General features: G+C 38.9%; 1 pseudogene; it reads left to right on the forward strand.

The window, feature by feature from the left end:
* Positions 1 to 1,909: 1,909 nt before the first annotated feature.
* On the forward strand, positions 1,910 to 2,887 carry LOC110314330 (annotated as a pseudogene).
* The last annotated feature ends 6,889 nt before the right edge of the window (positions 2,888 to 9,776 follow it).

Below are 9,776 nucleotides of genomic sequence, written 5' to 3' on the forward strand. Positions count from 1 at the left end.
GGAATCTAATGGCCTATTCTGGTGACAGCTACATCATATACATAAAATAAATAAATAATTCTTAAAAAAAAAAAAAGCCAGGCGTGGTGGCGCATGCCTATAATCGTAGCACTTGGGAGGCAGAGACAGGAGGATTTCTGAGTTTGAGGCCAGCCTAGTCTACAAAGTGAGTTTCAGGACAGCCAGGGCTATACAGAGAAACCCTGTCTTGAAAAATCAAAAAAAAAACCAAAAAAACAAAAAACCAAAAAACAAAACAAAACAAAACAAAAAAAACAGACTAACCACAAAGAAACTAAATCAGAAATCAAACTTTAGAGAAAGAAAAATCCAAAGAAAAAAGGCTTTCAGCGGATAAATTGTATCAAATATTTTTACTACAAATCTTTTTTAATCTTCAAAAACTGAAAAGAAATTACACTACTAAACTCATTTCAAGAAGTCATCTTTACTCTGATATTAAAGCTAGACAAGGACACTACATAAAAATCCTCACAGACCTGTGGTCCTTTGTAAATACAGATGCATAAATATTCAACAATAAATGCCCAAATTAAAGAGATCATAAATTATTGAGGATATCTTGAATAAGATATTGAGATCTCACTATTTTCCTTTATTTTAATTTTGAGAACAATATAAATGTAAACAATGTGTTTTAATCAAATCTAACCCCTATTTCCCCCTTCCAAATCCTGCTATAGCCTTTCCACTATGTTTTCCTCTAAACTTCATGTGCTATTTATAAAACCAACTGAGTTCACTTAACGTTATAAAAATATCTGTGAGTGTAAGAACCTCTACTGGAACATGGGCAGTGTTTCAGAGGCTGCCTCCCTGGGATAAAAGTCCCTTTCTGAGCAGTTGTCAAAGATATCCAGGTAGAAGTGGAACTTCATGATGACCTCCTCCTTTTGACTCAGATTTTGTCTTGCTTGATTTTCTATGGATCTCCAACATAATGTTATTAATTGCAAACTATATTACTAAAATCAGTGTTGAAATGAAATAAAAAGATGCAAGGAAAAAGAGAAGGCCAAATATTTCATGATCTCACCTATAAGTGCAATATTGTAGATTTGAACTCATAGTAGCTTAGATAAGAGTAGTGACTATCAGGTGTTAAATGTTGGGAATGGAGGAGAAACACACTGGTCTAATAGCAGAAACTTCCATTTAAGTGATCTGAAAAATAACACATGACTATATTTACTATTTTTAAACGAATATATATTCTACTAGAGATTTTTGGCAAAATAAATATAAAAAATATGGCCTTAAAGTATTTTTGCATATTTTATTGATACAACCAAAAACACGAAAAAGAGAGTATTTGAAAACCACACTAGAACTAAGGAGTAGAAAAAAAAGGAGACAGGAAATTAACATCCATAGTAAAATGGGGATATCTTCAGTAGATAAAATGTTTGGAGTTAAATGATCTGACTTTAATTAATATTGATAGCAAATAGCTCCAGTATGAGATTAATAATATCAATAAAAATAACTTCATTATGAGATTAAGAAAGAGAATGAGGGCAGGTGAAAGCCAGGCCTCCATGAGAGGTGACCACAAGAATATGCTCCCAACACGAGCTCTCTAGGGCTGTCACTGGGACAGACCCTCCTCAGGAGTGTCTGTAGGATAGGAACTTCAATTAATGGCTGACACTGCCAGCCCACCTCTTCCCACCCATCTGGGTTCTAGCAAGGATATGAATCTTGGGGTATGCCATGATGTCACCATTTTTAGTAATGCCCATCTGCTTTATCAAGTCTTTTATGCCAGAGAAAGAGAAAGACCTCAATTACTGGTGACAGCAACCCCAAGAGACCTTGAAAAATGTCCTGAAACTTGAAAAGCTCAACACCAGCCATTACCAAGAAGATCATGTTCCTGGGAGACAGTATGGGTATCTTCACAGTTATGGTTGCCTTCATCCTGACAGGCTGGCTACACCACAACCCAGCAGGGAAGGAGGGGGAAGAGACATGGCTGAAGATGCACAAGTTCCCCTTTGTGGCCCTCTCCAAGGTGATCATGGATGGCAGTCGGAATTACATGTACCAGAAGAATAGAACTAATGTGAAATATGAACTGGATGAGAAGGCCATGGCCACAAGACTGGGCAGCCTGGACCTCATCAGCATTTGAAAGAACTTCAAACCCAGACAAATACTCCCCACTATGTCTGGAACCGCACTGAACTGCAGGCCTTTGACCTCTCCAGGGTGGACTACCTCACAGGTCTCTTTGAGCCCAGGGACATGCAGTATGATTTGAATCAGAACAAACTGACGCTTCACTCTGAAATGGTGGAAGTAGCCCACTGGACCCTGATAAATAATCCAAAAGGCTGCTTCTTTCTGGTGGAAGAAGGCAGGACAGACCATGAGTACCTTGTGGGCAAAGCTAAGAAGGCATTGCATCAGGCAGTGGAGATGTATCAGGGCATCAGAAAGGCAGACGATGCCTTGACTATAGTTACTACCAATCATTCCCATATTTTCACTTTCGGTGGATACCCTTCCCCACTCCTCCCCATCCCATAACATCTTTGGTCTGGCTCCCATGGTGAGCAACATGGACAAGGAGCCCTTCACAGCCCAGCCATTCTGTATGGCAACTGGCTTGGATATAAGCTGGTGGATGGTGAACAAGAGAACATATCCATGTTGGATTATTTGGATTATGCTCACAACTACCAGTCCAAGTCTGTTGTCCCCCTGTGCCACGAGATCCACAGTGGGTCATGCAGTATCTGTCAAGGGTCCTATGGTACACCTGCTTCTCAGAGTCCATGAGCAGAAATATATGCCCCATGTGACGGCATATGCTTCCTACATTGGGGCCAACTTTGACCACTGTGCTGGGCCAGCTTTGTGAACAGCCCCTCCCCCACTGGCTCTGCTCCCTCAATGCACCCTGTTCTGAGGGCCCAGGTCCCATGAGCCTACAATAGACATCCAGCTCCCCTCCCTTTGTGGCCCAAAACCTGGCAGCCCAAACTCAAGGGAGAGGCCCAGGTAACCTCCAACAGGAACAGAAGCTTCCTACCTGCCTCACTTCAGCACAGAATCATCCATGGGTCAGATCCCTGGCTCTGCCTTTATTCTGTACTCACTGCCCTTTGGCCATCAGGGCAGGTTTCTCTCTTTTGCAGGCAGGACACAGACTACAGATTCCAAAAGCACCGTATTTTTCTACTAAATATATTTTTTTCAGACCTTGAAATCTCCACGGATTGCATATCTGACCTTCTCTACCCCCATCCCTTTGCTCTGAACACTGGGGCCCATAGTCACAGCCAGTCCCCAAGCACAACCTTCCCTGGATGGAAGACCATGTCTGCTTAGGGTGAGAGTCCCAGGATATCGCTTCCAGGGTTGGCTGTCTACCCAGGTTTGCCATGCTGGGAATAGCAGCAGAGCAGGACAAGACACACATACACTCCCCAATCAGCTCATTAGACATTCGCTAACCTTACTTCACTGAAGTGGCTCTTGTTTGGAACAGAAATTTTGTTGGTGTTGGTTGTTAAAAGGGAACACAAGGCATTTAAATAAAATGTCCCAAATATTCCTGAAACCAGAGCTTAGTCTTTGGCATCAATGGGAAAGAGAGCAAAATAGGCTCACTGCTCAGGAAAGAACTGGAGGCAAGGGCATGCAGAGATGTCAGGGTTCTGTCCAACAAGGTGGAGGGTTCACTGCTCACCAGTTGTGATGCTGGGATCTACTGTTTCAGTGCCCCTGCAATGGGAGACAATCCACTTTGGGGTCAGTGTGAGGAGGGGAAGACAGGAGAGGAAGAGGGGGAGACAGGAGGAGAGAGGAGAGGGGGAGAGAAAGAGAAAGACCTTTGTCCCTAAACCCACAGTAGGGAGGGCTTCAGTGACCTTGGGCATCTTCATAACACGACACTATATAGCCTGGTGCAGTGTACTTACTCCTGCATTCATCAGAAAATCCTGAGCATGTGCTAGACAATGTAGAGGATCTATAGTTGCCTGGAGATGGCTGGTGTGCAGGCCCTTTGAGGCACTGGCCATTGTACAAGTCTAATTTGAGTTTGATCCCCAGAATCCATGGAAAGTAGGAGAAAGCTTATTCCACACTGTTGTCCTACTATATCTCACTCACTTGTGCTGTGGTACACTCCCTCTCACAGATACAAATAATCATATTAGAGGTTCTTGGTGAATGAAATGGACATGTCTTCCATTGCAGGGCCTGTAGCAGCCTAGGAAATAATCTTCCCAAGCCCACTTCTTATGTGAATGCTACAGACAGTGGGGTACAGTTCTTCTAGTTTGCTCTTGTCTCAAGTCCCTGTGCTTGTGAGAATGAACACTGGCCCCTACCTACAGCCAATAACTCTGGTCTGTATATTCATTCAGCACCCTCCTTGAGGGAGTCCTTCCCATCACCCACTTCCTGAATGAGGACACTCACAGTGTGGGAGACCATATGATTGTCAAGATCTCCCACATTGTGGACAGAGACTTAAATCCAAATTTGTTTCATGCCAATGTTATGTTTAATGACATCTTTTATTTATAAAACATTTCCAATTCCTGACCAACCATTTCCAGCCAATATCTCACAATTCAGACTTTACACCAGTTAAACAGGAAATAAAACTGAATATCTGGAGTGTATATCTTTCTCTTCTGAAAGGGCACTGACCAAATTTTATTCTGAGTTTCTCAGCAAAGTAAAAGGGCAATCACAGCTAAGCTGATGCTGGAATGAAAAATTAAATTGTGTACATTCTCTCCAGGACAGAGATCCCTGTCTCATTTTGAAGTGTAGCACCTTGAGCATAACTCTGTCATCCTTGCTATGTCTCTGGACTGTCTGTCGTTTAAGCAGTTCTTTCCTTACATTCACACGGAAGGTTTTTTTTTTTTTTATTATTTATTTACATTCTAGACATTGTTCAGCTCCCAGTGTCCCCACTACAGTTCCTCATCCCATTTCTCCTCCCCTTGCCTCCAAGAGGGTGCTTTCTCACCACCAGGTCTCCCCTTTCCCTGGGGCCTCAAGTTTCTCAAGGATTAGGCTCCTCTTCTCTCACTGAGGCCATATTGGGCAGTCCTCTGCTATGTATGTGCAGGGTGGCCTTGAACCAGCCAGCCCTTGTATACTGCCTCTTTGGTGGCTCAGTTTCTGGGAGCTCCCTGGGGTCTGGGTAAGGTGAGACTGCTGGTCTTCCTATGGGGTCAATCTCCCTTTCAGCTTCTTCAATCCTTCCTCTAATTCAACCATAGGGGTCCCTGACTTCAGTCCAACAGTTGACTGGAAGAATCTGCATCTGTTTCAGTCAGCTCCTTGTAGGGCCGTTCAGGACATTGATTCCAGGCTCCTGTCTGTAAGCACATCATAACATCAGTAACAGTGTCAGGCCCATGAATGGATCCTAAGTTGGGGCTAGTCATTGGACGTCCTTTAGTCTCTTCTCCATTCATGTCCCTGTAGTTCTTTTAGACAGGAATGAATTTAGACAGGAATTTTGACTGTGGGTTGGTAACTCTGTCCCTCTGCTTGAGGCCTTGTCTATCTATTAGAGGTAGAGTTTTTGAGTTCCCTCTTGCTGCTGTTGGAGATTTTGGCTAAGGTCACCCGCATGTTAAATCATACACCAAGGACATGTACTCCACTATGTTCATAACAGCATTATTTGTAATAGCTGGGACTGTTTGTTTTTTAAACATTCCCCAGTACTGCCTACAGTCTTCTAATGTTAATACCTAAGAACATGATTACCATGAGAAACAAAAGAAGAAAAGAAAAAGAAAAAAAAAAGATGCAATGTTACTAAATGGAAAACATAAAATTTAATCCTACCCCCAAAATGTCTGTTCAAATGTGAACAGAACATGGATGACACAAATGGACATGTCAAACTAGAATGGGAAATGTTGTTGAGGCTTTGTCTCTAATGCTAAGAACTACAGGGAGATGCTGATAATATTTTACACCTTGCTAGTGATTTTGACTTATTTATAGTGGATGTTGGGAATTCAGACTCAGGTCCTTACCCTTGCAAAGCGAGAACCTTTTACCCACAGACACAATTTCTTTATAAACAATAATCTGTCCTTGCATGTGATGGGCAACCTATATATTGAAAAGTAACAATAGAAAATATAAAAATAAATTATTGATCAATATACAAAATGAGGCTATATTAAGAAAATTAAGTTTTGTACTATAATAAATCATCAATAAAGTATATACTTGTGTTCATATGTGAGACAATTTAAATGTATATTGTGTTAAGTTTCTGAAAAAATTACATTTTTAGGTCACATATAGAGAAGAAAAATGTAAAGTTTACATTTGCTACACATAAAATGTCATGATAGATCATGATGTTTAAACATACGATAGCGAGATTAATAGAGCTTACCTCAAATATAAAGAAAACTATAAACATTATTATTAACACTAAGGCATGAAGTACTTTTTGAAATGTTCTAGCAATATGCCTAAAGGACTCAACATTTTATTCCACAGATACTTGCTCATCATGCTATGGCTGCTCTATTCATAATACCTAAGAAAAGGAATAAAGAAAATAAAACACTATATGTCTTTTAACCAATCAAAGAATATGAAAATGTGATACATAAACACTTTAGTCAGATCAGCTGATGCTCATGATCATTCAAACAGCAGATAGCACTCACATTCAGTTAGTCTGTGACCAAGTATCCAGAAATCTACCAAGAATGTTTAAGAAAATTCATTGAAAAATGATGTGAACACATATTTTTAGAATAAAATACTCACAGGAAACCATGTAATAAGTTGAGATTTTATATTGATCAATTTTTTTACTTACTTGAACTAAAACTGTGAAAGTAAAGTGGTACAATACTGATCAAAGCCCAAACCTATTTCTATTATGTAACTCTTCAGAATTGGTAACATTATGAGCATTTAATGTTAGAGACTAGAAGAGCATGAAGGGGTTTCCTTCTCAAATTGCTAATACTAGTACAACATTTTCCTACTCAACCATATATATCACAACTGCATGCATATATATATATATATATATTCATTCTAGCATGAAGGTATGGGTTTCCTCAAACACTCTTAAAAGATAGTCCAAAAAGAAGAGTTAAGTTGACTTGCTAACATTTATTTCACTTACTAATACATACAGTTCCAACAGCCAGAAATTTTTCCAGTTGAACATGCTATTTAAAGATTGATGAAGATACGTTAACAATGCTATGATAAAAAGATAACAAGATGCAGAAATAATTTCTATCAGCTAAATGTTCAAATTAAATCACTCTAGAGCAGCGGCAACACTCCCTTCAAAATTTTACTCAGATTTGCTTTTATTTTTAAAACTTCTTAAATATTGGAAAAGTACAAGTATTAACGAATACCTGAAAAAAATGATAGCCAGGAATGATGGTATACACCTGCAATTCTAGCACTCGGAAAATCTGAGGCAGAATAATAAATTGTTTGAGGCTAACTAGATTTATAGAGCAAATTTCATGTCAGTATGAGCTATGAAGAAAAAATGTTTATGAACATGGAACTGAAAAAAACTGTCTTAAAACAAACAAACAAACAAACAACTCATTAAGGAAAAATGACCAGGGCCTCCTTCTTAATCATTTTAAATTATAATAGCATCTGACAACAAAAAATTAGGATAAGACTGAGCAAATTTTGAACCAGATAAACATGAGAGCAGAAATTAAATTAAAGGGTCAACTCAGAAGGTTTTTGCCTGAGTAATTGGGAGCTGCAGCATAGAACTGAACATATAGTGAGGGACAACAATAAATATGCAGCAGAATGAAAGACATGAACATTTGTAATAAAGAACTTTTCCTAGTTCCCAAGTCACAAAGATGTACACAGATTATAAGTACTTATAATATTGAGAACACAAAAGAAAATAAACCATTAACCTTTTAGTGACAAACAAAACTATTCATACATTAAAGGACATCAGTTTCAACCACATTTACAAGAACTTTAAAGATCATGTAATATGATTTTAAAATATACAATGAAATAAATTTCAACCAAAAAGTATATATTCAAGCTAACGGTCATTCCACTGTAACATTAAAATAATACTTAATTATGTAATATCTAACAAATTAACTGCCCCTGAACCCCTTTAGAAGCTGCCAATGAAACACTTGCACAACCAAAACAGAAATAGAATGAGAACATAGAAAGGCAAAGGATACAGAACACAGAAGAAACACACACACAAACTGATGCTAAGACTATATTTTTATAGATAGTACTTACCACTGAATATGGAGAAATCAAACATGTGTCTCTGTACAGCATTCACCTCTAACTAGTATTGATAACTGAAGCTAATCTACTCTGCAAGCTATCAAAGAAAAAGATGATCATTGATCCAATTACAGACCATATGACCAATATCAAAGATGTGCCTGCATGATATACTGGTGAAAAAGTAGTGCAAATATTGTGGGAGAATACAACCTCTTTATAATAGGACTTAAGGCCTACCCCATGAGATAGAACTCATGCCCAATTCTATACAATCAGTCAACAACCTGAGACTAGAAAGGTCATGGGCCTAGAGAAAAAACAAACACTATTTTTCTGTAAAGGACCATAACAATAAAATGACTCCTAATGATATTCTACAATTTGCATAGATCAGTGTTTTCCTCAGATATCAAATACACTTCTTTTTTTCTTGGAACAATGTGTAGAGAGTAAGGGGTATGAAATACTCATTCTTAGTGAGAGCTCTTTATCAAACACCTTCCCTTGGGGGCTCAAGAAGTTGTGCTGAAGATGAAGCTGAAAGACAATGAGACTCAGCCAGAGGTTATGGATGACATCAAGAAAACAAGATCTTCTATATACAACAGGACTGATGCACATATGAACTCATCCAGACTGATAGAATGCACAGGACCTGAACAAGTTAAAACCAAACACGTTCCCATAAGTGACCATGGAAAATGGATATGAATTCCCATCATTTACAATTTCCAAGTGACAGCTACTTACAAAGAAAAAAATTGTTTTCTTCAATTTCATCTCACTGGGTATAGTAACCACATTTAATTGTAGGCTCTATGCCAAGAAGTATACAAGCAACACAATATGAACTAAATTATATTTTGTAGGTGTGTTCTCTATCCTCCCCTCTCCTCCTCCTCACCCTCCTCCTCCCCTCACCCCCCCTCTCTCTTTCTGTATGTGTGTAGTGTGTGTGTGTGTGGTGTGTTTCTTGGGCATTTTTAATTATTCTTCATTCACTCATTTATCTTGCTGATTTTTCTAAAGGAAAACATTTTTAACATTCTTAAACATTTTCAGAAAAAAAAGAAAGAAAACAAACGTAGAAGTGCTGACACTATCAACTCTATAATCTCCAATAATATTCATCAATTGTACAAGTGATGACATCAAGAAGGATGCCTGAACCCTGAACACACCTAGGGAATGCAGTTTTGCATATGTAATTTGACATCTCCTTTCTGCATTACAATAAGATGAATAACTCTGAGTACCAATAATTAATCATCACTCTCAGCTTAATATCCTTTCCTTCATTCTTGCCAGACCATGTGTCAAACTTGGGGCCTCAAGCATACAATCTCATCATTCTAAAGACTGTGCTTTAGGCTCTTAAAAGTATATTTCTGCCGGGCGTGGTGGCGCATGCCTTTAATCCCAGCACTTGGGAGGCAGAGGCAGGTGAATTTCTGAGTTCGAGGTCAGCCTGGTCTACAGAGTGA

This window comes from Mus pahari, chromosome X (assembly GCF_900095145.1).
Source record: "Mus pahari chromosome X, PAHARI_EIJ_v1.1, whole genome shotgun sequence".
Taxonomy (NCBI): Eukaryota; Metazoa; Chordata; class Mammalia; order Rodentia; family Muridae; genus Mus; species Mus pahari.